The sequence below is a fragment of the Trachemys scripta genome, chromosome 2, assembly GCF_013100865.1.
Source record: "Trachemys scripta elegans isolate TJP31775 chromosome 2, CAS_Tse_1.0, whole genome shotgun sequence".
Taxonomy (NCBI): domain Eukaryota; kingdom Metazoa; phylum Chordata; order Testudines; family Emydidae; genus Trachemys; species Trachemys scripta.
In genome coordinates, this window is record NC_048299.1 from 218,264,589 (window position 1) to 218,291,102 (window position 26,514).

Genomic DNA, 26,514 nt, shown 5'->3' on the forward strand with positions numbered 1-26,514 from the left:
GCCAGCAATTTATACACCATAATAATTGCACTCAAATGGAAAATAATAGAACTCCCTTCTAATTTGTCTATCTTAGCTGAAGACCTGGGTAAACAGATGGGACATACAATTCAAAACATTGCGACTGGGTCAAATCAACAGAGGGAATGAGCCTCAGAGGTGGAGACCCTCCTCCAGAAAGACTTTGCATCCAGTCTCTACCATTAAAATCTAAGGACTATCAACAGAAGACCCTTGCTGATTTCCTGCTGAGATGGCAGAAAGGGAGAGAAGCAGACAGGAATCAGACCATATAGGTCTTTATATATCTCTTACAACATCTTATATTGTATCCAGAAGCAAATTAGAAATCCATCCCTCTCAAAGTAAACAGATCTGGACAAACTGGAGAAATGGTCTGAAGTAAATAGGATGAAATTCAATAAGGACAAATGCAAAGTACTCCATTTAGGAAGGAACAATCAGTTGCACACATACGAAATGGGAAATGACTGCTTAGGAGGGAGTACTGCGGAAAGGGATATGGGAGTCAGTGGAGTACAAGCTAAATATGAGTCAACAGTGTAATGCTGTTGCAAAAAAAGAAAACATCATTCTGGGAAGTATTAGCAGGAGTATTGTAAGCAAGACACGAGAAGTAATTCTTCTGCTCTACTCTGCACTGATTAGGCCTCAACTGGATTATTGTGTCCAGTTCTGGGCGCCACATTTCAGGAAAGATGTGGACAAATTGGAGAAAGTCCAGAGAAGAGCAATAAAAATGATTAAAGGTCTAGAAAACATGACCTATGAGGGAAGATTGAAAAAATTGGGTTTGTTTTGTCTGGAGAAGGGAAGACTGAGGGGAGAGATAACAGTTTTCAAGTACTTAAAAGGTTGTTACAAGGAGGAGGGAGAATAATTGATCTTAACCTCTGAGGATAGGACAAGAAGCAATGGGCTTAAACTGCAGCAAGGTCGGTTTAGGTTGGACATTAGGAAAAACTTCCTAGCTGTTAGAGTGGTTAAGCATTGGAATAAATTGCCTAGGGAGGTTGTGGAATCTCCATCGTTGGGGATTTTTAAGAGTAGGTTGGACAAATACCTCTCAGGGATGATCTAGATAATACTCAGTCCTGCCTTCAGTGCAGGGGACTGGACTAGGTGACCTCTTGTGGTCCCTTTCAGTTCTATAATTCTATATGAGGCCCAGTGTCTAATAAAAAAAATTATCAGGTACATATCATACAGATACAGGAAACGAATCCTTCCATCATGTGAACATTTAGAATGTTGGATTACTGCAGGTTCATCAGAAAACAGCAATACATAAGGGATAAAATATAAAGTGACATTAAACAATTCTAATAATAATATTTGATTTGCATTATGTGTTAGTGAAAACTGCAGACTTTCACTCCTGTCACTCTAGCTATATGAGGACTAAGTTGTGGTCTTGTTGTCAGTGGGAGTTTTACTGTTGACTTTAATGGGATCAGGATTTCTGCCAATATTTTATGGGTAAACATAGTCAAAGAAATCAAAATTAAATTTTATATGCCTTCTTACAAGTACCAGCAAAAAAAAAAAAAAAAAAAAAAAAAAAAGTTAGCTGAATGACTTTTCCATATTTTAAAATGAGCCTTTATGGAAAAGTCCTATGGAACTGAAACCAATAGCATTTGACAGAGGTTACTGAAAATGGGAATTAATAGAGAATGATATACTTCCCATAGACTTTATTTTTTTTAAGCATTCCGTACCAAGATTATTAGTACTAAATTTTCTGTAGAACTTCTCCATATGAGCCTTCTCGCTTTGTTCTGAAAACAAAACAAAACAGCTCTAGGCTCTTAGGAATTGCTGGAGTTCCAGGTAACTGGCTAGAGTTCAAGACTAAATTCTAGATCCTCAGGCTATGAGGGACTAAAAATGAAGCAAGTTCCTTGTGTACCTGTTGAATGATCCCACATTTGACTTGAGATGTGGAGCAGGATTTGCATGAGGGAGGGTTGCTGCTGTAACAGAGAGCTTAAAGGGGATGGATAACCTTAAAGATAAACCTTCCCTTCCCTCCTCCTTGCATGAATTTGAGCAGTACGGTTTTAAAGAACTCTTCTTCCATGCTTTTCTAGCCCCATGCACATAGTATCTGTCTTCTGCTGGTAGTTTTCTTATATAGTGGGGCAGCGGAGGATCCAAGACTTCAGTCTTGTAGCTACTTAACAAGCTGCATATTCTTTTATCCTTTAAAAGTTTACAATTGAACATTTCTCTTGTCTTATAGAGGACAATATTCACCCTTTTAGTATGGTTACCACATCCATTCTCTTAACTGGTGCCTGTGCTGCAATAGCAACTGTCATCTAAAGATAGGAACCTTTCTGTCTGTAGCATGTTGTGTCGTACCAAGGAGGAACAGTCAGAGTAGCATAACAAAGTATTCTTTAGAGCAGTGGTTCTCAGACTTTTGTACTGGTGACCCCTTTCACATAGTAAACCTCTGAGTGCAACTCCTCTTATAAATTAAAAACACTTTTAAATAAATTTAACACCATTATAAATGCTGGAGGCGAAGTGGGGTTTGGGGTGGAGGCTGGCAGTTCATGGTCCCCCATGTAATAACCTTGCGACCCCTTAAGGGGTCCCGACCTCCAGTTTGAGAACCCCTGCTTTAGAGCAATGCATCCACATACAAAGCTTGAACAATCTACTTGCTAAATTTTCCCAGGTATGTGTGTGGAGGAGTGGTTCACCCATCAAGTTTTTTAGAATTTCACTTTTAAAAATTATAGTCTTTTGGTTGTGAAGAAAACCTTCCAACTGTGAACAGATGCCATGCTCCATCTGTACTGCACTCGTTATTGTGCTAACTTTTAAAAGTGTTCATAAGCTACTGAAATACCAATGTCTAAAAGCAACTTGTGTGTTCTATCTCTCTCTTATCCCCAAATATGTAGTAAAGAGATTCATTTTCTCCTAGCATCGTCCATTGAAATAACAAGTGAGCGTAACTTAGTAATGGGTCTTACGTTTTGTCCTGAAGCTGTTGAGATTTGTTGCCATTCTGACACTACGACAGAGTGTTCCATAGTGAAGGGTTAGTCACAAAGAGTGCTCTGTCCCTGCTCTAACACATCTTCCCATCCATTACTGAAATTCCATAGTTCGTGAAGGATTTCAGTTTTCCTGGTATGTTTGTGAAGAAAGAAGTGTTCCATAAGGTATCTTCAGTGAGTGCTTTGAAGATCAGTTCAGAGTTTAAATTTAATCCAGAGTTCTATGGGAATCCAGTACAGTGTCTGCAGCACTGTGGGGTAACGTGCTTGTGTCAATTTGAATTGGTTAGCATGCAAACAGGCACGTTCTTTACCAGCTGGAATTTTTTCAAAAATCATGTTCGTTCTCAGGTATGGCAGTTGCAGTAATTGAGCCTGGATGTCATAATGCGTGGATCACTTTTGTTTGACAAGATGGGGGCACTTTTTTGTTTTTGTGAAGACATATCCTCAATTTCTTTAGCTGAAGAGGCTTTTCTCAGACACTCACGCAGACAAAGTTTCACTTTAGGGCAGGTATTCTCTAGACCCCTTCTTATGTATTGCAGATATACTATGCAGAAAATCACATGCTATTTGGTGATCCTTGTGGACGCAAGGGATCAGAATAGAATTTCAGTCCTAATCCTGAATTTCCTGCTGCGTATTAATTTCAGATCCACATTATTCCAGTTTAGATATCTGTAATTTAACATTGTATTTTTGATGTATAGTTTATCCCTAAAATATTTTTGTATTATGTACACTAAATTTGAATCGGATTGTGGCAGAGGACACTATCATTTTATATTGTATTGGTGAAATGTATTAAGAGTTATGCCTTGATCCCTCAGCAAACTCAGTATATAATATTGTTAGTAATTTAAACTAACTTTAGTGACTGATTTAGGGTGGGATTTTTCAAAAGCATCTAAATGATTTAGGCACACAGGTCGGGTTAACTTTCAGTGAATCTTGTACTCCTCAATAACTTAGGCACTTCTGTAGGATAAAAGATTTAAATATATATGGTCAGTTGGGCACAAAAATATATTCTATATTTTAAAAAAATGTTAGTTTTAGCAGGGGCTTGGAGTCCCTTTCAGAATTTTATATGTGAATAATCAGCCAATTTCATCTCCTCCTGTTTACTTAATGTTCTTTAGTTTCTCTCTGGACTTGTCTGTGGTACAGAATTTAAGTTTGAACATGGTTGTGACCAGGTCAAGTTGGATGAGTCATTGATGGCCAGGTTGTGGTCAGCAGCATAGACCAGTACAGATATGGTAAACACAACTTGTTTGTAACATGTTTTAGTGTATGGAAAAGGTTTCTTTCATACACTGTTCCTTCCGTTTGTGTACTAAGCTCTGTCCTACGCAGCCATTTTAAAGGAGGTGTAATAAAGATATTAGTAACATACAAGATAGTTTAGCCAAAAACTCTGTGCTGTTCTAATTAAGAAGTCTAAAGGAAAAGTTCTTAAAATGCCCGGGACTGGTTAATGATAGCATGTTTCTCAGACAACAAATTAACAGAAGCAAAGGATGTGGTATGTTGTCTTAATTTCTGTTGGGGCCTAAAATGTAAAGTGATATGAAATCCCAGATTCACCAATGAGCTCTGCATTGGTGCTACCTTATGCCTGCGCAGGGACTGACTGAAGTCACTGGGGTTCTGTGAAGATACACAAGTCCACTTCTGCAGAACAGCTTACGGGATTGAGGCCTTGGATTTTAAAATCTTTTGAGACAGGGACTGTATTCATGTATGTTGGTACAGCATCTCATATAATGGAACCTTTGGGCACTATTGTATTGTAAATATCTAATAGTGCATATATGATAGCGCAGCTCACTGGTGAGTCTGTTACAGGTCCGACCTCAATTTCAAAAAAGAAATTTGAATGCTATTGTTGGAGCCTCAGATTGAAGAGTTACAAGATCCCAGGAAAATAGCCATGGCATAAAAATACCTACTTAATTGGATTGTCTTTCACTGCCAATGGATTTTGGGGAAGTATAGTGGACTTCACTTAGGGGCCAGCAATCTAGTGATCAGGCTGTGGCCAAACAGTCTCTCTGAGCCTTAAGGTGGTTCTTACGGGCAGTCTGGGGGCCCAATGGCCAAGCCAGAGTTCATCGCCGCCTCAGAATCCTCCGGGATCTCTCAGGAGGCCAGGGGAAGAGGGAAGGATAGCCAAGCCCAGAGCCCAAAGGCTAGGCAAGGGGGGCTCTCTCCTTTCTGACTGCCACTCCATCAGCTCCCTGGGCTGCTCCCTACCTTTCCTGTTTTCCCATCTGTTTGGGGCCTGGCCCCACCACTCCTTTTACCTTAGTGTGTGCTGTGTACCCCATCACACACCTTCCCCGTCAGGCTGAGTGCTGCGGGGCTGGTCAGGGTGGATGAAAGTCCCATGTAAAGAAGTCCATGTTCATGTGGTCACATCCTGCTCGATGCAATACTGCAAAATTGCATAGCTGTAGTGAGAGGTACCAGTGCATAATCCGCAGGTTATGGTCTTTTGTGGCACCTGAGGGATGCACAATTCGTCATGGGGTGGAATGATTGTCCCCATAAGCAAGAGGAGAATGCTGCAATGGCTCATTTTATTGCCAAGGACTCCTTCTCTATCACTGAGTATGCCACTTCTGGGGGGAACAATTTCTGGCTGAGGTAAAGGATTGGGTGTTCTCCCTCCACCTCTTGGGGGAACACAGCCCCCAGATCAACATCTGAGGCATCTGTCTACAGGACAAAGGGTTCGAAAAATTGGGTAGAACAGGACTGGTTCCTGAGTCAGCTAATACACCTCTACTCTGATATAATGCGACCCGATGTAACACGGGTTCGAATACAACGCAGTGAAGCTCTGACACGCTGCTCTGAGCAGCATGTTAAGGGTGCTGGGCCGGGGCCGAGGATAAGGGGCAGAGGGTCTCGGGGGCAGTCAGGGGCTTCCCCCCCAGGGTCTAGGAGGCAGGAGCTGTGGGGGAGGACAATTTTGGGGGCCCCGCAGTCCCAGAGTGGCCCAGGGGATTAGCGGGGGGTTGGGAGCAGCCTGCTCCGCTTCCCTCACCCCGGCCCCAGCCGTGTCACTTGGGGGAAGGGGCTTGGGAGAAGGGATCCCCAGCACTCACTGGCAGCAGCGGAAGTGGAGCAGCCCGCCCCCAGCCCGCTCCACTCCGCCAACTCCCAGCCACAGGTGAGTGCGGGACCTTTCCCCAACACCCCTCCCCTCTCCCCAGCGACACGGCTGGGGCCGGGGCAAGGAAAGTGGAGAGGGCTGGGGCCGCATCGCTCCGCTTCCCGCCGCAGGTGAGTACGGGGGGCGTCCTTTCCCCAACCTCCCCGCACTCACTGGCGGCGGGAAGCAGAGCGCCGCGGCTGGGGCCACGTTGCTCTGCTTCCCACCGCTGCTGGTGAGTGCCTGTCAGGGCGCTGGGGGTGTGGATAGGGGTTGGAGCAGTCGGGACAGGGGGGTTGGGTAGGGGTTGGGGTCCTTGGGGTGAATAGGGATAGGGGTCACTGGAGGGAGTGGTCAGGGAACAAGGAATGGGGGGGGGCAAAGCAAGTTCAATGTAACGTTGTCTCACCTATAACGGGATGAGATTTTTTGTCTCCCAAGGACTGCGTTATATCGGGGTAGAGGTGTACTTAAATTTCTTGAAGTCTGTGGCGCAGTCCTGAGACAACTGGACCTTCTTGGAGGTTGCGTCTTTCACTAGGTTTGTCAGCAGGGCTGCAATCATGGTGAAGTCTGGAATAAATTATCTATAATAGTGTGCCAGTCCTAAGAAGCATCATACTTGCGTCTTTGTGGTGGGTTCAGGGCATTCTGCTACAGCTTGGACCTTTCCTGCAAAGGGGCAAAGATGCCCTGTCTCCACTGTATACCCTAGGTACATCATTTCTCTATTAGCTGGGTGGCACTTAGCAGGGTTAGCTGTAAGTCTAGTTCTTCTGAGGGCCTGCAAGATCACTGTGACATGTTTTAAATGCTCATTCCAGGACTTGCTATAGATGACTGTCATCGATGTATGCAGTTATGTACTAATTGTGAGACCAATGAACCTTGCCCATCAGCCTTTGGAAGGTGACTTCCACGCCTTGTGTACCAAATGGCATCGTCTTAAATTGGTACAGTCCAAACGGCATATAGAATGTCATCTTATCTCAGTCCAAGGGATCTGTCAGTAACCCCTGGTTAGGTCGAGGATGGTTATATACTTGGCAGCTCCTAATTTCTCTAACAGTTCATCAACCGTTGGCATCAGGTGTTGAATTTGGATACCACACTCACCTGCTGGAAGTCTATGCAGAATCTGGTCAACCTATTCTATTTAGGTACCAACACTATAGGGTTTTGTCATTTTTATGTGACTCTCCAACCACCCCAAAGTCAAATACAGCTTGCAGTTCCTTTTGTACTGTTTCCCACTTGTGCCTCAACAATGATCAAAAGTTCTCTCACTTTTTTCCCCTGTTTCTGTCTGTATATGAAGGAACAGTAGATGAGTCTGTCCTGAAACTGTAGAAAAGACCACTGAGAAAGACTGGGCCAGTTTTTGGACCTGCTGCTTTTGCTCCATCTGCAGGACTTTGTTGGAGCTGGGAGCTGCAGGAGCCTGGGGCTTTAGTTCCAGTTCTGGAGGAAATGACGATACTAGGAGCCCTTCTTGATATATTCAGGACTTTAGCAGGTTGACATCGTGCATAATTTATTGCCCCAATTCATCTGATTACTTCAGAGGGACTTTGCCATCTAGCAAATACTTTGGATTCCAGGGTAGGAAGCAGGAGTAACACCCAGTGCCCTATTGGAACCCCTAGACATCGGTTCCCTTGTTTTGTGCTTGCCCCTGTTGTGCCTAGGTTAGATTTTTCTCTCAAAAGCTTGTCCAAAGATCTTTAATTTCTCTCTCAGCCGTATCACATACTATACCAAGTTTGTGGGCTTGAAACTTTGTTCCTCCCACGTCTCCCAAAGGAGGTCTAGTATTCCCCTTGGCTGTCTCCAGCATAGTAATTTGAATGGGGAGAATTCTGTTGATGCCTGAGAGACTTTGAGGATGGTGAACAGGAGTGGTGGGAGTAATTGGTCCCAGTGGCAAGATTCCAAGGCTATGAACTTCCAGAGGATATTTTTCAATCGCTCTACCAGCCTGTCAGATTGTGGGTGATACATGGACTTCAACAGGGTACACAGTTAACTCATAAGTTGGGACATGAAGTTGGTGCCCTGATCTGTGATTATTTCTTGTGGGATCCCCACCTGGGCCAACACTTTCATGAGCTCTGAGGCAAGGGCTGTTGCCCTTGTGGAGCAGAGTGGAATTGCCTCGGTACTGTGTGGCATAGTCTAAGGTGACTAGCATGCACTGGAATCCAGCTGCACTCTTGTCCAAGGGGCCTCACCAGGTCCATGCCAGTTGTCTCAAATGAGGTCCCTATCATGGAGAGGGTGTTATCAGGGTCTAAGGTACCTTCCCTTGACTTGCCCACTGCCATTCTGGGCAGGAAGCACGCAGTACTCTTGTACCTCCTGGTGGATGCCTGGCCAATAGAAATGAAGTGAAACTCGATAGAGAATTTTTTCATGACCCAGGTGTTCAACATGGTATGGTATGTGCAAGGCATAGTATTTCCATGCAGTGGTGTTTTGGGACAAGCAGTTGCATTTTAACGTCCTCCTGTTTGGTGGTCCTTCTCTGTTCTATATATTGTCTCTCCCTCTAGCTTGAAGTGGAGCCATATTTTCAGGAATCAAGTTTCTACCACCTCAACATTGACCCAGATGAGCTGTTTGGAGGCTTGTTACAAGGTTGAGTTATTTCTTTGTACTTCAGCAAAATCCATGTTGTCTGAAAATATGTTGGTTACTGCAGGCTCTTGTAATTTCTCTTGTTGTTTGGCCCCTTTGGGGAAAGCCATCCTGCCCCAGTTGAGGCATCATTCATGGCGGACAATGTTCCTTCTTTTGGGTCTTCCTCCTCATCTTTGCCTACTAAGTCTTGCAGCTCTGCCATCTCTCTGTTTCTGGCATCGTTGTCTGATCCATCTGGAGGCTCCCTGTCTTTGGATCCCATCAGGTCTTTAGAAAACTTCCAGTCTTACCTGAATATCACCAGATATGCCAGGTTTGGGACTACCCCCCACCAGATTTAATCATTGTGTTCCTGCACCCTCCGCTGCATCTTCTTTGCAGGGCAAGGGCATGCATCCCCCATGGATGCATTGCAAACAGATGGTGCCTGTGGGAACTGTTTCATGTCCCCTCATATTTGTTTTCACCAGCTTCTTGCAGCACCCCAGGTCAATCAGTTCTTGTGCTGCCATACCATTGACCTGTACAGCCACTAATATTTTTGTTGGCACTCTCGTGTGGGCCCTGGATTTGGCCAGCCATAGTTGGTTGTGGAGTCAGTCAATGTACAGGGAGTCATGGTGGAAGTGTCCTGGCTGCCTCCATGCAGAACAAGCCCCTCTTGCCAAGGGGGCCCCATCTGAGTCCTCCCTCTCCTGACAGGTTTAGAGAGGGGCTGCTCCCTGGTCTTCCACACTTCTTAATTCCTGGTCTTGTCAGAGGTGCATCCCCACCTGTCACTCTTGATCTGCATCCTATCTTTGCTGGGCCCAGGTAGCCCTGTCCTTTTGTACTCCCCTCTCATTCCCCCCTCCTTCCGTTGTCTGGGTTGGTGAGGTGGCACTGGACTGGCCCAAGGGGTCTCCCCATGGGCCTTGTGGGGGGCTGGTAATTCTCTGCCAAGGTTATGGCCTCAGAGACAGTTTCAGGATGGTGATGCATCATCCACTTCCCTCCTCCCCAAGGGAGAATCTGTGTGAACTGTTTTAGGACAATTATTTCAGCTACTTAGGCTCTGAACTTTTCATGGGGCTGGAGCCATTGCGAGCAATGTTCTCTTAGGCACTGGGTTGCCGCCTGCTGTCGTGCTCCAGGTGTGAGCCTTTTCCCCTGAAATTGCTGGCGCTATGTCTTTGTGGAAGTATCAAAGGCATGTAGGATGAGTGCCTTACGTCAAGGGTAGTCTTGTTCATCATGTTGGGACCCCCAATACGTGGTCTGGGCTGCTCCTGTCAAGTAGGGCACTGGCAGAGTGGCCCAGCTCTCTGCAGGGCAGTGAGCCACCTTAGCCACCCTTTCAAAGGTTACTAGGAACACCTTTGGGGCATCCCATGGCCCCATTTTTGTTAGCTTCAGTGAAGGTCTTGGAGCCACCTGCTGCCAAATTGCCCAGGGTACCCTGGGGGTGAAACAGTATGGCCATCTGCTGCACCGGTTGGTGCTGTTGGTCTGTTTGCTGAGCTGCTAGTTCGCTGATGAGTTGTTGCTGCTTCTGGAAGGCTTGCTGCTGTTGCTGAGGAGCCAGGAGCAACTGGGTCTGCTGCTGCCGTTGTTCCTACTGGTCCATCTCCTTTTTCAACATCTTGCCCAAATCCATCTTTTGCTCACCGCTCTTCTTTTTTATGTTGCCCACATTCTCTACCACTTTGTAGCGACCTTGGGGGCCAGTCAGGCCACACCCAAACAGTCTCTCCAAGCCTGGAGACAGCTCTTCTGGGCCCTCTGGGGACTTGACAGCCAAGCCACAGTTTGTCACCCCCTTGGAGTCCTTCAGGATCTCATAGGAGGCCAAGGGAGGATAGGGGGGACACAGGCCCTCCCTCTCCACCAGGTCCCAGCTAGGTTCTCAGTCCCTTCTGGCTGCTATTCCAGATTAGGCTCCCCTAGGCTGCTCCCCGCTTTCCCTCTTTTTCCCTTCTGTTTGGCACTAGACTTTTGGCACTAGACTTTTGCTTATTCAGTCCCAGTAGTTCAGGGTTTCAGCTGGGGAGGTGGGAGAGGGAGGGATGCTTCCTCTAACAATATGAAAGTGCTAGCAACGCTTTTCAGGCCACATACTGTTTCCTGGAGAGAATTGTTTGGAAGGGACACCTCCAGGGTAACTGTCAAGCCCTGAGGCTGTAGGCAACCACAATAAAGCTGGAGTTTGTTCATTAACCCTGTGTCAGAGTGAGCTCTTACATGACAGAAGATCCAGACACAACACTTCAGAGCTCACATTCAGAGTTCAGTTGTTCCCCACCATCCCACCTGCTTAGTCAGGGGGACGGTGGATCCTGACCGAATTGTACTCACAAGCTTGGTATTTCCTTTGTAGATTGTTCCACCTCTGCGGCTACAACCTGTCTGCCTTGTTGCATGCCCCTTGCTCTCACTGCTAGTCTGCCAGATCTCCCTTTTAACTAGTCCCTTCTTAAGGAGTATGCCCAGCTCCCAATACTTGGTCCAACATTGTTCCACCACACCTTTTACCTTAGCGTAGAGTCTGTAAACCCCCTCAAAGGCAGGATAACTCCATTTCTATGATAGTGAATGCAATTCTAGGTGGAAAGTAGATAGCTTTTTCTTTTGCCTTTGAAAAGAAGCCTGGCCATGAACCCTGAGCACAGAACAAATTCTTTATATCCTGGGTGACTTAGGTATATGTACCTTTAAAATCTGTTAACAAATACTGCAACCAATTAGGGATTAACGACATGCTAGTTAGTTTTGTTAGGAGGGGTTGGGAAATGGGAAAATTCACATTTTTTATATTAGGCACGGCCCGCTGACACAAAGCTTAGTTGTATCATACATTTCTTTTCAAACAGTTCCTGACCTCATGGGTGTAAGGAAGTTGTGATCCAGCTGTAGCAGTATAAAACTGGCAAAGGAAATAAGCAAGGATTTTGAACAGATTTGTGTACTGGCAATAAAATAGTCTTAGCTCATCTGGTTTCCTTATACCGTTCAGAAAGCTTTAAAACCATGCAGATCCAGTGCTGAAAAGTGTGTTGTTGTTATATGTTATACTGAAATACAAAAGTGTTTATCTTTTTAAAAACTTGTTAAAAATCTTGGACTGAGTATAATATTATTTGATATTGAGAACCTTTAATATTAGCTGGAATCAGACATTGTTCACACAGGCCTTGTTTGTTTCCTTCTCCAGCAGTATCAGGGCACCTCAATCCTGATCTTCCATAGCCTTGCTGCTTCTTAAAAAAGAAAAACAAAAACAAAGTTGACTAATTGGGGCCAGAGTGCAGTTGGAATATGTGTTTGTAATTATTTTTGGTTTGTTTGCACATATGGATAATTACATATATATACATGTCTGAGGTAGTATATTTATGTCAGAGGTGATATATTCTTATGGTATGAATTTTTTAAAAAATATCCCTGTGACACTCTGTATTTTAGGGGAACACTCTGCACCCCCATGTTCATAATATGATTGTGTGGTATCCAATGCAAGGTTTGTCATGTCGGGTGTCTTCGGAAGGCTCATGATGCACTGAACATTGTTGTTATAATAATGTTATAGGTTGTAATTTCATGTATATAGTTATGAGACTGAAAATGTATCCTCATGGCTCAAAACAAGCCCAGGCAAAACTCTCCAGGAACAGAGGGGCAGTTCATACGTCATTAGGGCATGTATGGAACTAACTCAGCCCAGCCTCACAGGAACAAATGACACTGGCCTAGGCAGCAACAAAGGATCTGTTGGACTCTCGAGTGAGTCACCCCCTTCCCTTGGTCAGGTTGGGACTACAGTGAGGTAATGCTCACCTGACTCCGAAGAGGGGTGCGGGCAAAGCCAAGAGGGAAGAAAGAACATGATAAAAGGGAGAGACGTTTGCCATGCTCTTCCTCTCTCTTCCATCTCCATCTACAGCAGGGGTGGGCAAACTTTTTGGCCCAAGGGCCACATTGGGGTTGCAAAACTGTATGGAGGGCTGGGTAGGGAAGGCTGTGCCTCCCCAAACAGCCTGGCTCCCACCCCTATCTGCCCCCTCCCACTTCCCGCCCCCTGACTGCCCCCCTCAGAATCCCTGACCTATCCAACCCCCCCCTTCTCCTTGTCCCCTAACCGCCCCATCCCGGGACCCCCACCCCTAACTGCCCCCTGGGACCTCACCCCCTATCCAACCCCCCTGCTCGCAGTCCCCTGACTGCCCCTGACCCCTATCCACACCCCTACCCCCTGATAGGCCCTCTGGGACTCCCATGCTTATTCAACCCTCCTGTTCTCCATCCCCTGACTGCCCCCACCCCAGAACCTCTGCCCCATCCAATCACCCCCGGCTCTCTGACTGTCCCCGGGACCCCCCCGCCCCTTATCCAGCCAGCCCCCTTACCATGCCTCTCAGAGCAGCATGTCTGGCAGCTGTGCTGCCCGGCTGGAGCTAGACATGCTGCCGCTCTACTTGGCAGGAGCGCACAGCTCTGCTCGTCAGGAACGCACAGCTTCGCCGCCCAGAGCGCTGCCCGCAGGGCTGCAGGGGAGGAGGGACAGCAGGGGAGGGTCTGGGGGCTAGCCTCCTGGTCGGGAGCTCAAGGACCGGTCAGGGTGGTTCCACGGGCCGAACTCTGATGTACAGACACCACCNGTTAGGTGAACTTGACATGAATTTATGAATAACTTCTGTTGACCTGAAATGCATTTTTTTTGCCAAATAAATTTCTTTAAAAAATTATGCCCAGCTCTACTGACAATATTGGTACATTACTAGATTGTTGTTATAACTTTTACAGAGGGGATACTTTATACAGCACATTTAACTCCTTGATATTCAATCTCTCATGATCATTTACATTTAAAAAGACATATTTTCCAGTATATAATCTTACTTTTTATTTGCTCTTTGTAATTCTTATCCCTCCGCATCAAAGTAAAGGTTCTTGACTTGTGCACAATCCTGGCCACTTTGCTCTGAGATGTGGATATCCTTATTATTTAATGTAGCAGACAACTCTGTCCTCTTTAGCATTTGACATTTTTATCATAGATACCCAGTGTCAGCTTGTTAGTGTAAAGTTTAAAGTTAAAATAAATAAAAACTGCTAATGCATAAACACAGTCTGGCAAGAACACACACAAACTACGAAATCTAATGTAGACTCAAGTGCCAGATTTTGGTACTGGTGCTCATGTAACATAGCACCATACTGCATGAGCAATCCTTCTGAAATACTGTTATTCAGTGTGAACGAAGGTATTAGAATCTGGACCCAAGTGAACATGCGTCAAACTGAAGGATTTTGTATGTGTGAAGCATCTGCCCCAGCAAGTAAATAAACTGCAAACCTGTACATTGGAAAGTAGTTGGACTACTGTCTCTCAAACTGGAGGAGAACCTGCCTTTTCAGACACTGGTAATACCCTTGGCCTTCTCTTTCTGACTTCCAGTCTCTGTCCTTGCAGTTGCAACTTTCTGTATCTCCCATAAATTCTTCATCACTTATAGCTTGAGGTCAAATGTAAGAAACTCCCTTCGAAAAAGTATACTTTTTGTCACAGTAAATGGAAAAATAAGCATTTTGAATATCATCTGAACTTTTAATTGTAGAATCAATATTACAATACTATGTTTGAGATGGAGGACTATATTCACTATAGCTAACACTGCTGTCCCCAGAAATCTTTTAAATTGAATTATGTTTATCAAAGTAAGAAAATGATAGTATATGTTCAAACACTCGGTATTTTACTAATTGTTTTCTCCCTTACACGCCCATAGGCAAGGATAATAAAACTTTTACATTATATTTGGATATCTTCCGTCTACTGTTTCTTTTTCCTTGGTAAATAAAATGTTTAGTGTGTGTTCCTGTGTAGTTTGTGAATGGCTTCTAGATCTCCTCCTTTACTACATAAATGGTTATATGTTAAATATGATTGTTTTACATACAATATAAGCAGAGCTATTAGGCATTGCAACAGCTTATCAAATTACCAAAGTGGTAATGGTTAAGTAGAAGTTAAATAAGACAGAGATAAATGATAATGGATTGGAGTGTCCTGTGTGATGCAGATTTCTGACTAGATAATCTGTGAAATTAGTCTTGCCAGCAATAATTCAGACTGCTTTCCTTCATCACACAACACTGAGTTCCTGCTGGCCCATTGGTTTTATTGTTTGATAGAGCTATCACAGAAGCTGATACAAACAAATTCAGCCGGATGCCAGGCCCCTCCTGTAGCAATGTGTAAATTCAGTGGAATTAAAAAAATCAAAAAGCAAAAACCAATTGTTGGTAACATATAGCATAGTACAGCAAGTGAAGCAACTCTTTTCCCTTCCGCACATTGTTTTCTTCATTTTCTTTCATCTAAGAAGTTCTTTGTAAGTAAACAATCACCTGCCTTTCTAAGATGTACATATACACATACATAGAAATAGATACAGAACAAGGAGTAATGGTCTCAAGTTGCAGTGGGGGAGGTTTAGATTGGATATTAGGAAAAACTTTTTCACTAGGAGGGTGGTGAAGCACTGGAATGAGTTACCTAGGGAGGTGGTGGAATCTCCTTCCTTAGAGGTTTTTAAGGTCAGGCTTGACAAAGCCATGGCTGGGATGATTTAGTTGGGGATTGGTCCTGCTTTGAGTAGGGGGTTGGACTAGATGACCTCCTGACGTCCCTTCCAACCCTGATATTCTATGATACAGTTCACATCTATATGTAGTTGGATATGTAGAAAATGATTGCTACTGAAAAACTAGATTCATGCCAGCAGCAGTTAGTTTTGCAGTGGAAGTGTATTAAAAGAAAAATATTCTGCACTTTTTTTTTGTTAAAATGTAACCTTACAATGGGTCCACTGTGCATTTCTGCTTGAGTAAGGACTTGTACAATATTTTGCCCAATGTGCTTTTGTAAATAATTGTATGATCACTGTAAGTACTGTTTTTTTGACACACAGCACAGCAGTGCATGTTGATCATACAGTGACACCCAGACTACAAAATATATACTTCCTAAATACACTGATTGGTTAATCTGTAATGGATACAAATGCAGAGCTAAATTCTTTATAAGTAAAACACAGTTTGGGGAGACCAAAAGAGAGAGAGTACTGAAAATGTGGGTGGGGACCTTACAAGCAATAACAGCCCTGAACCTAGAGTCTGGCATGAAGTTTTTCCATAGGAAAGTCAGTCCTTCTATAGGAAGTTTAAAACAAACAATCCCTATAGACTAAGTTCAGGCATAGCTGCAGATTTCAGTCAGAATACTTGATCTTTTAACATCTGAGTTATTTACTAAGGTAAGCTATATTTCCTTAGTAAAGAAATGAAGGAAAACAAAATTAATTAGTTCTGTTTATGGCACTTTCATCATGAGTGTGTGTGTGTATGTGTGTATATATGTACACATATAATTGAAGAGAAAGTGGAATGCTATTAAAGTTTCATAATCCCCTTAATTTCCCCAAATTTTAATTTTAGATTCAAACTTTACTTAATAGGGCCATGCCTAATTGGGAGGGGGGGGACACATTTTTACAATAAGCATGACAAGTAAGACATATAATAGTAGTAGTGATAATAAATTGTTGTTAGATTGTTACCACACTAATGCCCTGAGTAGCAGTTTCACTCTATTTTTCCTGTTGCAATACCTATCCATTCAGGATAGTCACCAGTATATCTGTTTTCATCAGACTTCGCTTTATATGGTGAATTATAATATTGTAGTAAACCCCTCATTTCACTGCTCATAATTTTCTCAAACACTTATTTTGGGCTAAAAGTTATCATTCCTGGTCTTTATCGAAAGGGTGTTTTTTTTTTTTTTTTTTTTTTTTTTGCGCCATTCAGAAGTCATGAAATTCAGAAGTTAAGATTCCCACAACAATAGTAAACTCTGCCACACTAAAGATATATATTAAGCATAAATACAACACAGGCAGGTAAAATGCAGCATACTGTATTGCTGAGTTAGCATTCATTGTGGGGAACCTAACTTTTGCATTTCCTGACTTTTGTGTGTTTAATTTCTGCATCTTGTCATCGGTTTAATGTAGGGTGTGTGTTTATGAAATAAATTGCCTAGCCACAGATTGGAAGAGAAATTACTGGAATGAGGCAAAATAGCCTCTTAAATTATAAACCCCACCTTCAATGTCTTAAGAATGTCACACCCTTTAAATTCACTGTGCCTTCTTAATTCAAAACTGTGTTTTGGTTTTGCTGATTTGAGACTATAATGCTTTATGGATTTAGAAGAGCAGTGACTCACCTCTCCTGTCTGTAAAAATCTGGAGTATACATTCAGTAGACTGATTCTCTTTGGCATAATGTCCACTGGCAAATAGTACCTTATTTTCAGTTATTTGAAAGTCTGCGACCTCCTACACCTTATCTGCTTTGTTAAATAACTTCTCTCTCTCCAAGGATAGCAAGGTATCCTGGTTTTCTTCAGTTGCAGAAGGCATTCAAATCTATTTTAGCATAGAGGGTTTGTCAAATTTAACTGAATGTAGCTAGAGCCCTCAAGCTATCTAGTTATAGTTAAACAGTAGACTAATATTTCTTTTCTTTCCTTTCCTTCCATTTTCCTCCAGTGATAGTCAGCACAGCTAGTATCCTATCCTGCTGCTATTAAGTGTCCAGATCAGCATATCTCTTTAATAATCAAAATCCCTCAGCATACACCCAGTGATGTTTGAAAGTTTAGCGAGGTGCTTTTGGAATTGTTAGGATAAGGAATTATTTCAGCCATTCATAAATCCTTCAGAATTAGCCTGGGCATGTCTTTTTTTGTGACCTTAGAGCTGCATTATCTTCACAAACACCAGCATTTTGATTTCATGCCATACCAGAGAGTGAAAAGAGGGCGGAAAATGTCAAACGAGGAAAACACCACATTTCTATTTGAAATGAATGTCCTGAGACTTCTCAATGACAAGCGGTATAGAGGCTATTGGTATTTTCGAAGAAAGGGGTTATATAGCTAGATGACAGTGGCTATGCAGATCATACACTGGGCTCTTCGGGGTGAAATCTAATATCCTTTCTTTAAATAAGAACTAAATGTCTTGTGGTTCCAAGTCATTAAAAGAAAATGTGTCGCTTGGACAGTTACAAATATATATATTTTAAGGTTAATTTAGTTATCATAGTTTAACGTAGGGATCTGTTTCTCCTATACAAGTTGATGACATCATCAACAGCTAATCCGGAAAGAGGAGTTGCAGTGTGTACACTGTTGAGACTCAGCAGCACCTGTCAGCTGTAACAGGGGAAATATAAGGCCCAGAGCTCTAATTTCAGTAGGCAAGTACAGAAGGAAGTTATTTGTAAAGCTGGTCCAGAACTTTTGAAATATTAATGGCTTTATTCACAGATATTTTTTTGAAAAATTTGAGCGAAAATTGTTGCCATTTTTTTACCGGTTCTACTGATTCGATGCCTGCTATCTGTGCTAGAAGTATTCACCAGACAGAACCTTTATGACTCTGGCTGAAGAGACAGGTGAAGACACCTGTACATGAACTTCTTGCAGCTGCACAGCCAAGGCTGGAACAGGTTCAGTAGCTACATTTACAGGACACATGCTGTGCCCCTCTGGCCAACCATGGGTGGGCGTGCTGGGTGCTTGAACCAACCAGTTTCTGCTGTCCTTCTCCAGTCAATCTGAGGGTCTGGAAAAAAGACATTTTTCCTTGTAGCAGATCGCTACAAAGTGGCTCCAGTTTTAAGATGGATGGGTTTTACGTTTTAGTGCATTATTTTAGTGAGATTTTCATTTAAAATTTGTTAATTTTGGTTAACAAAATTAATATTTGTATTGAATTGTAAAAGTGTGTTTCTGTTAACCTGTTTATTGCTGATGTTTATCTTCTGTTATCGCACCAAACAGCAGAACTACAATACCACAGAACCGCTATAGTTATAGTAAAATACCTACATAACTATAATGGAATATAAGCCTAAATAATAACACTTATGTCATGCCTCATATTCATTTCTTATTATTTATAACCACATATAAAAAGGCATTCATCTGCTATTCTTCGCACCTTTGACGTTGTTTGAAATAACACAACAGAAACAAAACCAGCAACTTCTCAGAAAAACTCAAACTAAACTTAATCTCCAATATAACTGAATAAGTGGGACTTTCTCCACCAGTGTCTGACAACATCAACAATCTCCTCTCTCAAGACCCAGTTTCTTTGGCTGAGTTTATTAGCCAGAAGTGGGAGAATCTCAGTAAACAATTCATATCAGAGAAACGTCTCTCCTTTTTTCTGTTAGCAAATTTTCCGAGATGATTGTTTTTCTCAGATTTATTCATGATACAGTTACTTCATATATAATTTCCATAGATAGCTTGAAGTTTGTGAGATCTCAGTATTTGAAATTCAAACTGTTCTGATTGGGCACACAAGACTGTATTCTAACTGGATGATTGTAAGTCTTAGAGTCAGGTTTCTAGAGTTAATACTGATCATTACAAATTCAGAATTCTCCTTCCGAAAATATTCTGACACACTTGCTTAAAAGTAATTATTTTGGCACATGTTTTTGCTTATAAACTTGCTCATACATTTGCAGAAAACCAAAAATATTTTAAAAATGTGAATTCATTAATTTTATTATTGCATAGTATAAGCCCAACTCTAATCACAGTAGCTGACGTTAGAAATAAGGATGCAGTGGTGGCTATGGCTGGAGATGGAACATTGGAAAGGAAGCACTGGGGCTCTGAAGCGGCATTGAGCATTCTCTCTCCCAGGTGTTTCGCTGGCTGGTTCTTTCTCATATGCCCAAGGTCTACCTGATCGCCATATACAGGGAGTTTTTCCCCAGGTCAGATTGGCAGTGACCTTGGGGCGCTTTTGCTTTTATGTGCGGTGTGTGGGTTTGCCAGCGTTATCCAGGATTTTCTGGTATATCTTAATTAATCATTTCCCTGTCTTTGCTGGGGCGTTGAGCATTGGTGTGCCTTGGTCCTGCCTGTTCTCTGCCCATTGCACTTAATAGTCTAGCGTCTTTGGGCTGTAATGCTTTGGTCTAATTTTGGTTGTTGGGTTTAGTGTGCAGATATTGAGTGGTGTTGGTGGCCTGTGATGTGCAAGAGATCAGACTAGATCAGGGTTGGGAAAAACTACGGCCCGTGGGCCACATCCAGCCCTCGAACTCTCACTGGGGAGAGAGGTCTGGGGCACGCCCTGCTCCCACTCTCCAGCCAGGGAGCGGGGTTGGAGGCCGCTCCGCTCTCAAGTGCCAAGGCTCCTGGAAGCAGCAGCATGTCCCCCCTCTGGCTCATACATTTAGGGGCAGCCATGGGGCTCCGCATGCAGCCCCTGCCCCAAGCGCAACCCCCGCAGCTCCAATTGACCAGGAACTGCGGCTAATGGGAGCTGCAGGGGTGGTGCCTGCAGATAGGACAGTGCACAGAACCGCCTGGACGCACCTCTGCATAGGAGCCGGAGGGGGGATATGTCGCTGCTTCCAGGAGCTGCTTGAGGTAAGCGCTGCCCAAAGCCTGCACCCCTGAATCTCTCCTGTGCCTCAACCTCCTGCCACACCCCAACCCTGTTCCCCAGCATGGACCCTCTCCTGCATCCTGAATTCCTAATTTCTAGCCCCACCCCAGAGCTCGCACCTCCAGCCAGAGCTCTCACCCTCTGCCCCAGCCCTGATCCGCCTCCTTCCCTCCGAACCCCTTGGTCCCAGCCTCAAGCACTCTCCTACACCCCAAATCACTCAGCTCCACCCCAGAGCCCGCACCTCCAGCTGGAGCCCTCCCCCCCACACCCTAACCCTCTCCCACACCCTGAACTCCTCGTTTCTGGCCCCAGCCCAGAGCCCGTACCCCCAGCCAGAGCCCTGACCCCCTCCTGCATCCCAACCTCAATTTCGTGAGAATTCATGGCCCACCATACAATTTCCATACCGAGATGTGGCCCTCAGGCCAAAAAGTTTGCCCACCCCTGGACTAGGTGATCTGGTGGTCCCTTCTGGCCTTAAACTCTATGATTTAGGAATCTAATGTTAAGCAAGAGAGCTTGAAAATTAGGGTCCCTAAATTTTACTGTTACTTATTAAGGTGAATAGGGCAGTTAACGGGGGGTGCTGAGTACAGTGCTTGTGAGGGGTCCAGCACCTTCAGTTCCCACTGAAATTAACAGGAATGAAAGTTGCTGAGCACTTGGCAGGATTTTGGCTTTAGAGCTAATATTTCAGGCTATAGCTATTTGTCTGAAAACTGGGAAAGACAGTGCTACACTGATTCACATGCGTAAGGCTATCATTATACCCAGAAGAACTAGAAACATTCTGCATCCTTATTTTAAATGAAAGCAGAAAATATTGGCTATACCAACAGTCTACGAAATATCTTACAACTTCTGTGGTGTGTGTTTCTAGTGGCCTTTGAGTCCACCAACTGTAATTCTGGTTTTTGTAATCATGGCACGTGTCCATCACTCACCAACTCATTGCTTAGGCAATTGAAAGATTTTAACCAGATTCAGTCACTGTTGAGTTGCTCTGAGTTTGCCCTGTGACCTAGAGGTGAAAGGTTCTGTACCCATTAACAATCTTCTGAACCAACCAATTTCAGTCTCCCAATTTATATTCATAGCAGTGATTCATTTCTTATGTGCTGCATCACATGACATCACTAGGAAAGTAACTCATTGCCTTGTACAAAGAACACCCTGGTTCAAAGGTAGGAGGGAGGATGAACAGAGATATACATTCAGAAATACTAATTGCTCCCTTGAATGGGAATGCTGACTGCTAGAGAAAATTTAGACCAGCTTTTCATAAGAGCTTTTGACACACACAACTTCATACTGAATAGATGAAAGCGATAGACTGCACACAAGAAGCATCTTTTAAATTAAGTACTTCACTTTTATGCCAAGTGAGTTAATGGAAAATGTTATGGGTAGACAGAGTCAAACAAAGTTACTAACTTTTATACGCATTGTGTGTGTATGCAGTGTAATACATAGCATGTGTATTGTTTGTTTGGTCCCTTTGTGCATATGCTTTATGATAGTATTCAATTACCTGACCACATACAACTTCTCAAATACTACACACACAAAAATACATTAGAAGTACACTATTAATATTACAACTCAAGCACTTAAAAGTTAGGGAGTGCCATATTGAGGAGCCCAGAGGGGGAGCAACCTTCAATCAATCTCAGGGCTTGACTTCACTACCGGGGTAAGTCGACCTAAGTTACGCTACTCCAGCTAGGTGAATAATGTAGCGGGAGTCGACGTAGCTTAGATCGACTTACCGCGGTGTCTTCATTGTGCTGCATCGACGGGAGATGCTCTCCTGTCCACTTACCTTAATCTTCTCAGGGAGCTGGAGTACCGGGATCAACTGCAGAGCACTCTGACGTCGATTTAGCGAGTCTTCACTAGACCCACTAAATTGGGTGGGCAAACTACGGCCCACGGGCTGGATCTAGCCCCTCAGGGCTTTGGATCCAGCCCACGGAATTGCCCCCCGTGGTGCCATGGGCCCCACATCGGTCTCAGATGCAGCCGGCACTACGTACCCGCGGCCCCCAGGTAGGAGGGCAGAGGATTCCGTGCGTTGCCCTTGCCTCCATGCACCGCCCCCTGCAGCTCCCATTGGCCAGGAGCAGGGAACCACGGCCAATGGGCGCTTTGGGGGAAGTACCTGGAGGCGCGGCAAGGGCAGCGCACATGGAGCCCTCTGCCCCCCATCCCCCAGGGGCCGCAGGGCTTCCTGGAGCGGCGTGGGGCCGGGGACAGGGCAGGCATGCAGGGAGCCTGCCCTGGCCCCGGTGTGCGCCGCTGCCACCCTGGAGCCGCTTTAGGTAAGTGGCGCTGGGCCGGAGCCCGAACCCCTCCTGCATCCCGCCCCCCAACCTCCTGCCCTGAGCCCCCTGATATACCCCCACCCCTCCTGCACCCCAACCTCCTTCCCTGAGCCCCCTCATACACCCCGCACCCCTCCTCTGCCCCAATCTCTTGACCTGAGCCCTTTCCTGCACACTGCACCCCCTCCCACACACTGCACTCCCTCCCGCACCCAGCCCCCTGCTCTGCATACAATTTCTCCACCCAGATGTGGCCCCTTGGCCCAAAAAGCTTGCCCACCCCTGCGCTAAATCAACCCCTGCTGCATTGATTGCAGTAGCATCAATCTCCCTATAGTGAAGACCAGCCCTCAGTTCTTCCCAAACCCCCAGCCCATCCCCCACACCTTGATCCCACTCTCTTTGCCCAGCCCGTCCCAATTCTGCCCCCCCACCTTGCCTACTCATTAGATCTATCTCACCACCTCCTTCCCTTCACCCAGTCCCAGGGGTTTCCAGTCCCCTTGCCCAGCCAGTCCAAGTTTCTCTCTCCTCCCCTCCCCTGCCAGTAGTCCCAGTCTCCTCCCCTGTTCCCCTCTTCTACCCAGGTTGGGGGAGCATGGGGGGCATAAGTTTCTTGAAAGGTTTCCAGAATTTTTAACATGGGCAAAACAACTTATATTTCCCTAGTCTTGATCTCCGCAATGGCTGAACCATTTTGGCTGAAATTTTCTAGAAAAGTTCAGACTGAGGCATACATCTGGCATGGAAATTTTAGCCCAAATAGATGAAGTTTGGAAAAGGCATAAGTAACTGAAAACAGGGTCTTATAGTGGGAAGTGTTGAGTATCCTTAACGATAGATGGTGCTACCAGCTTTGCCTCTAATAAGGAATTTTAAAAAACTTGTGATGATGATCTGCTCACAGTTGAAGAAAGATGATAAACATAACCTCAGAATAGTGTCTCTTCTTCTTAGTATCAAATTCTGAATGAGGTCCATAGGATTAAAGCTTCCACAATAGTAACAATTGGAAGAAATGTACAAGATTGTAATTTCATTGACATCAATGGGAATTCAGTGCCAAACTGCTCTTTTTGCCTTTTGTATGTTACACACTATGAGTACGTTGTGTCTGGTGGTAATGAAGGTCAAACTAGAATGTAAAGTAGAACTGCCTCTCTCGAGGTTAATCCATGTAACACCACCTTCAAACAAGTAATTTTTATGTATGTCTTGCTTTATAAAGGTAGCTGTTAATTCCACATTAGTCAGGATGGTTAGTAATCAATCTGACTCTGTCTCCTCCATCAGTTCTGATAGTAGTTTAATGGATAGTCCCACATTTCCTCTCCAAACAGAATTCTTGTTATTTCATAATAATCCAGGGGTAGCATTTGTGGCAATATTAGATGGAAAGGCAGTTGCGTTCCTCATGAGACTACAGGCCTTAAGGAACTGTGATTCCTGGGGTGAAATTCTGGCCCTTCCGAAGTCAATGGCATAACTCCCATTGACTTCATTGGGGCTAAGATTTCACACCACTGCCTTCTCCGGTTCCCAAAGCATCTGTTAATGTAATTTCCAAATGGGGCCAATGTTTTATTAGGCATACTTATAACTTGAAAGTGTATTTTGTTTGCTAAGGATTAGGACCCTCAACTTTGACTAGCAGGACTAGTATACTGCAACTGATTTGATGGTTTGCCTAAACCATTGACCACCTCCTCTCGCCTCATTTTCCACCCACCATCCTCCAAAAGAGTATCTGTATATCTTTTGTTGTCTAACATCTGTTCTCTTTTTGTTTCACCTAATGGTTTTGATATTAAATATATCTATTTTCAATTCATATCTAAAAATGTGAGACCTATATCCATCAAGCTAAATATCCTTCACTTTTGCTGTGTTTCTAGGCATTGCAAGGAATCTTCTGGAATTCCTGGTGAAGAGAGCTGCCTAAAATAGTGATATGAAAAGTCCCTCATTCCATTTAGAAACTTGAGCCTAAGGGAAGTAACTCTATGTAGTTCAGAGTGGCATAGCTGAGGCTCGGAAATCTTATATCCAGGTAAGAAATATATTTTTCAGACTGTATTTTAATTTTGAGCTGGCAAAAATTCCTTTTAAAGCTGAAAGACACCACCTCAGTTTCATGTTCACAAATCTACATCCACTAGGGAGCAGCCTGCTTGAGATCTCTGTCATGTGTTCTGTTTTTAAAAATGCACTGAACTTCAATTATAGCATTCATAACTAGTTTCTCATGTAGCCGGAAAAATATAGAAACATTATAGTATGTCACTAACAAAAGGGAAAGAGTGAAGTTTCCATATAGAGAATATCTGTTTACCAGTACAATAATTATTTCTTAGTACCAAATTCATTTTGGCTAATTACTTGTAAAGGCTAAAGGGTGGAAAATAAATAAGAAGTATGAACAGCAATCCTAGAAGTTGTACTTGTTTGGGCTCTTCTGTACTACAGCTACAAACCTCTCAGGGGACTCGACTAAAATACAGTTTTATTGTGTAGCATAGACAGGACTTTCACCATATTTCTGTTCTATGTTTAATGAGAACTTTGTGGTGGATGGGTGGAACATACTTACCTGTAGAAGTTGGCTGAAAAGCTCTAGGAACAGCTGATGTGGAAGACGAAGAAATCTGTGCAGAACATCAAAATTAAAGGGCTGCAAACTTCAAATTTTTAAAATGACTATTGCATGATAAAATAACTTTTCTGATGACATGCCTTTTAAATAGGAAATCATCAATTGTTTTAAAAATTCCTTTTAGAAAAATTGCAAAGATATATTTCTGCTCAGCTGTAGTTTTATTAATATTTATCATTTATATTACAAGTAGTGCCCAGAAGATCCCAACCAGGGCTCATTGTGCAGGGACTAGATAAACACATTCAAAGACATAGGGTGAAATCCTGGCTCCAAGGAAGTCAGTGGTAAAATTCCCATTGACTTCAGTACAGCTGGGAATTCACCCAAGATCCCTGCCCTGAAGACTCTGAAAGGGTATTTTAGACATACCTGAGAGCAACACCTCAAACATACTCCTGCCCTCCTTGCCTCATCCTACTTCTTTCCATTTCTTGCTGCCTGTTGCCCATTCAGATTCAGTTTCAGCCTTGCTGCTGGTTACTGGTAAGCATCGGTTTGGCAAGGTTCAGGGAAGAATGTACACCATGAACAAAACACAAAACAGATTCTTATACACAGTACTGTCAAATACAGAAAGTGAACAAACTGAAAAAATATTTTCCCCTCTAGTATTTCAGTTACAGTTACCTTAGGGGATTACTGGTACCTATGGTAAGGACAAAATTTTGAGATGGAAATGTAATGTTTGAGTGGTGGCATCCCTTTTAAATAGTATTTTAAAAGTCTAATTTTACACTATAAGAATAATGAGCAAGTAAAGGCTTCATAAAATATGGTATCGAATAATTCCATAGTGGCTAGTGGATATACTTACAGGAGGTTTTTATGATTCATGTACAAAGTTTAAGGTACCATAAGCTATCAATAATTCAGGGAGTGTGTGGGATTGAAACGTGGTCTTGAACGCTATTACTATTTCCAGCAAATCAATTTGTTCCCTTTTTTGGTGGGAAAAGGGGGTGGTATTACTAACCAGAAACACATGGCATGAAACGGTTGCCAAATGTTCCAGTGAAAATCAAGGGCATACTTCATAATTATGAAGATTGTGTTTGACCTAGTTTATTTTCCCTTCACTGATGCAACTGTAACTGTTGCTGTAAATTGTATGAATAATTGATCAAGGCAACTTCACGTGTTGCCTCAAGTGATATTATGCTTA

At 43.6% G+C, this 26,514-nt stretch overlaps 1 protein-coding gene and 1 long non-coding RNA gene across 3 annotated transcripts in view; one reads left to right on the forward strand and one right to left on the reverse strand.

The window, feature by feature from the left end:
- FAM110B (family with sequence similarity 110 member B) overlaps positions 1–26,514 on the forward strand; it is a 168,346-nt gene that overhangs the window by 22,392 nt on the left and 119,440 nt on the right. The window contains exon 2 of one of the 2 annotated variants that reach the window (XM_034762968.1): positions 24,592–24,746. The exons of the other annotated variant lie outside the window; for it this stretch is intronic. The gene's annotated coding sequence lies outside the window, so the exon portion shown is untranslated. The remainder of the gene's footprint in view (positions 1–24,591; positions 24,747–26,514) is intronic. 2 annotated transcript variants of the gene reach the window in all.
- On the reverse strand, positions 12,003–25,811 carry LOC117873510. The gene is made up of 3 exons (XR_004644742.1): positions 25,722–25,811; positions 25,287–25,341; positions 12,003–12,080 (listed from the first exon to the last, which is right to left on the reverse strand). It is a non-coding gene; the product is annotated as an uncharacterized LOC117873510 (long non-coding RNA).